Genomic DNA, 4,635 nt, shown 5'->3' with positions numbered 1-4,635 from the left:
CAGTTGTTTGGAAAGTTTTTACAGCAAGACTGAGACAAGCCTGCTATACAAGTGTCCACAAGACCTACAGGTGAGTGTTAGTTTGTGTCAAGAATGCAAACATCAGTTCATCATACAGCAGTGGGTTACCTCATAGACTGTATAGAGATCTGCTGTGTATCATCAAGACTAAATAAAGGTCCATGAAGCACTGCTTTCAGTTGGACACTTATGGCACCTTTGATGTGAGCTGATGGAAGCACTGATGACCCTCTGAGAATGAAAACCCAAATCTACAGTTCTGTGCTCTGCTAACTGAGCTCTGCCTGCATAGCGTGAAAAAGAGATGAAGTGAACAACAGGGCATTGAAGAAAGTCGTGCATAACGCAATCTAATGAGGGATAAGATTTTCTCAAACATTTTGCACCACAGCAGGACAGCACCAAGACTCTTCTATGATGGACCCATGCTATAAAACATATAGAATGTGGTTTGGTATCTTCTTGCTGTATGAAGCATTGTCTTCCCCGAAGAAGAAGTTGTTCAGATGGCTGCATATGTTGCTCCAAAACCTGTGAATGTTGTTAAGAATAAATGGTGCCTTCCCAGATGTGAAAGCTATCATAGATGCTGGCTTTTAAACAGTGCTCTGATAGTCAGGTGGTCCGGCCCCCCTTTAGAGCAGAGGATATGTCATCCATGACTTCAAAAATAAGTGTAGGATTTTGATTCGTCAGACCACAGGACAGTTTTTCACTTCTTCTCGGCCCATCTTAATTCGGTCTGGGCCCTGAAAAGTTGCTGGTGTTTGTGGAACATGTTCATATATTCAACAAATTACAATACATACAAAACTCAGCTGCACGCCTCCTCACTCACACCCGCTCCAGAGAACACATCGCCCCAGTCCTCCAGAACCTCCATTGGCTTCCTATCACCTCCCGAATACAGTACAAGATCCTCCTCATCACCTACAAAGCCCTCCATAATCTAGCTCCCTCCTACCTCACTGACCTTCTGCAGCCGTACAATCCCACCTGCAACCTCCGTTCCACCAATGTCAACCTCCTCACCCATCCCACCAAACCCAAGCACCGAACCTGGGGGTACAGGGCCTTCTCTGTCGCTGCCCCCACCCTCTGGAACTCTCTCCCCTAACACCTCAGACTCTCTCCCTCACTCACCAACTTCAAATCCGGACTCAAAACCCACCTATTTAGAAAGTGATTTAACCTATAATTGTTTGATTTTTTTTTTGTGTGTGTGTTTTTGTGTTCTTTTTGCTTTGCTTTCCTTTGCTTATCTATTGTATTTTTTTTTTTTTTTTTTATTGAAGTGTCTTTGAGAAACTTTTAAAGCGCTTTTATGAATAAAATGTATTACTATTTTTATTATTATTATTATTATTATTATTATTATTATTATTATTATTATCATTATTATTATTATTGCTCCTTCTTCGCATCGAACAGTTTTGGTATGATAAACTGCAGACAGTAGCTTTAGGGAGTGATTCTGACCCCATGCAGTGAAGTCACGTTTGTTTTTAATGCAGTGCCACCCCTTCAGGGTGGACAAGACCCCTCTGCTTAATTTTAGGTTCTTTTCTCCCCCCTGTCGGGATTTGATTTCTATTTAGATCACAGGGAATCACTACTGTATGACAACAAAAAGGAAACTAATGGTTAATGGACTTGTACTTATATAGCGCTTTTCTAGTCTTTCTGACCACTCAAAGCGCTTTTACACTACTCGTCACATTCACCCATTCATACCCATTCACTCACTGATGGTAGAGGCTGCTACAGTAAGGGACCATCAGTGTTAGCTAATCTCATTCGTACACATTCACACACCTCTGAACAACAGAGGGAGCAATTCGGGGTTCAGTGTCTTGCTCAAGGACACTTCGGCACGTGACTGCCTGAGCTGGGATCGGACCGCCAACCTTCCGATTGATAGACAACCGACTCTACCCAGTGAGTCACAGCCGCCCCCCTAATGAAATAAATCCTTCCTAGGAACTCACCATTTAGTATGCAGCCCAGTAGAAAATGGCATTCCTTCATTATTGAAATAGATTATCCATCATATCTCTGTGTTTTCTGAGGAAATATGAGCGTGAGTAACCTTTAACATAGTAGAAGATCTATAGCTTTACATATCTCTTTTATAGTTATATAATTGTCAAAGCTAATACTATTCATCATGTACTAGAACTCCAGGATCACCAGGCGTCTTCACTCAGAGCAGTGATGTTGAATGAGTCCAGTGTTAGATTTGGGTGGGTGGTCTGCGCTGCCATCATGGTGGTATAAGGTGACGAATTGCAGGGAACTCAGAACATTGACAAGGCAGAACTTTTCATGGGTCAAGAAACTGTTTTTCTTTTCATCTAGCTTGTGTAACATCCAGTGGCCAGACAGCACAGAGTGGCAGCACCTTACCTTTTATTATCTTAAATAATACCCACAATTCCACTTGTTCCCCTGTGTAAACACTGGAAGGAAGTTTTGTTAAGGATATGTTCACCGGCTCGATCTTGGCTCGAGCCCATAGACCTCTACAAATACCCAGACAGACACACCGGTTCCTGACATAACAGGGGCACGTGGATGTGTTGAACAGTCAGACAGACTTATATTCTCAGACAACAAAGGATGTGACCCTTTGAACTCCTTTAACCACTGTGGGTCAAATACCCTGATAAATACATGCCAGAGGTAAGAGGCCAGACTGAGGACTTAGGTCAGAGCCACAGTAGATGTCACTGACATACTTAAAGCTCCTGTGAGGAACTTTAGAGTTGTATTGATTTTGTGGACAAAGTCAGACAATCATCTCAACTTCATTTAATTTTTGTTTCGTATGGCACAACACTTCTAAAGCCTCAATTCCACAGCAAGTATGTGTGCCATGTTCCAAAGCAGGTCTCAGGTCCATCCCAGTGTCACCTTGCTACGCTAAAGATACGTACACTCGGAGTCTGTTTTTGACAGAGCCGACTGAACAGGACAGGAAGTCAGATACAGGAATAGAACATCTGGTTAATTTCAAAATAAAACACCACATCCGGACCCCTAGCTTTGTACCAGATCATCCATCCATCCATCCATCTATCCATCTTCCTCCGCTTATCCGGGTCCGGATTATGGGAGCAGCACTCTCTGCAGTCTCAGCAGGGAAGCCCGGACACTCTTCTCCCGGCCATTTCCACCAGTTCTTCTGGGAGGATACCAAGGCTTCCCAGGCCAGTTGAGAGATATAATATCGCCAGCGTGTCCTGGGTCTTCCCCGTGGCCTCCTCCCAGACGGACATGCCTGAAACACCTCCCCAGGGAGACGTCCGTGAGGCATCCTTACTAGATGCCCGAACCACCTCATCTGGCTGCTCTTGTTGCGGAGGAGCAGCGGCGCACCAGATCATATGGTTGATAAATACTCAAATTGTAAGAGTTACATGCAAAACTAACTTAAAACCTTTGCTGGTTATGAATTTAAGTTTATTAAAGCTCCTGTGAGGATATTTCGGTGTTGACTTTGTTGCCCCCTGTGGACATACCAAACCTCTTTTTCTTTGCTGATTTTTGTCCATGTGTGAGTTGTGGTTTCTGACAAAATATCTCATCCTTCTTTCATTTGACTGTCAAATGTAACACTCACAGAGGATCTTTGATTGGTGAGAAATATACTGTGAAATCCATTCTGTAAGATGCACTGGTGTATAAGACTGTCTAGTGTATTTTTGATTGAAGACTTCTTTGTCTTTAGAAAAGTCCAGTTTCTATGCAGAGGTGTAGCTCCTTCTACCATCTGTTCTCTCTAACCTGACAGCTACCAGTAGCTGAGCACAGCCAATGGTAGTGTTGACAGTGAGGTACGGATGGACCTGCATCAGTGTCTAGGACACAACTGACTTTTTTCATTACAAACATATACTGGTCTATTGACCATACAAAAACCTTCTTGCAGACCTGCATGCTGTTGATCACCTGTCTGATACCTACTCTGCATCAGCAGTTTCAGCTTTTAAAAAGGACTTACTCAGTCTTGTTGCTCCGTGATCTCCTTTTCCTTTATAGCTAATGAAGAAACATCAGTATACATTCTTGTCTGTTTCATAATCAGCTTAAAACACATCTGAAGAGCTTTACTGACAAACTGTTTACCAAGCATTAAACTACTTATTTTATTGTAATGCATTTTTAAAGGTCAGCAACTGAATCGTAAAATTTATCAGCTCACAAAGCTTATGAAATGCAGCCCACTATCAAGACTTTCAAACTGCCTGCCAACAACTTGAGACTCTCAGGGTCTGAACAAGTGACGCACAAACATCCAGCCATAAGTTCAAAATGAAGATAATTAAACTGAGTGACATGTCTGCTCTATTTAAATAGACTGTTTAAGTTTATGTGAAAGAAATATAAACTACCATGACGCAGAGTGAACTTAAAGACAGAGAGCAGAGGAGTCCTGTTTGTGGCTCACAGAGTGTTCCTCTGTGAGAGCCTTGTTGATAAGACAGTTCATGATAATCAAGTATCAGTCAAAATGTACACGTTTTTTAATATGGTTTTCAATATGCTTTTAGGACTTCCTTTAAATTTGACATTTTTTTGGCAGAAAATAAACAAATATATACAATAAAAAAA

Source organism: Notolabrus celidotus, chromosome 10 (genome assembly GCF_009762535.1).
Source record: "Notolabrus celidotus isolate fNotCel1 chromosome 10, fNotCel1.pri, whole genome shotgun sequence".
NCBI classification, from domain to species: domain Eukaryota; kingdom Metazoa; phylum Chordata; class Actinopteri; order Labriformes; family Labridae; genus Notolabrus; species Notolabrus celidotus.
The sequence above is the reverse complement of the archived record's forward strand: the minus strand, read 5'-3'. Positions refer to the sequence as shown.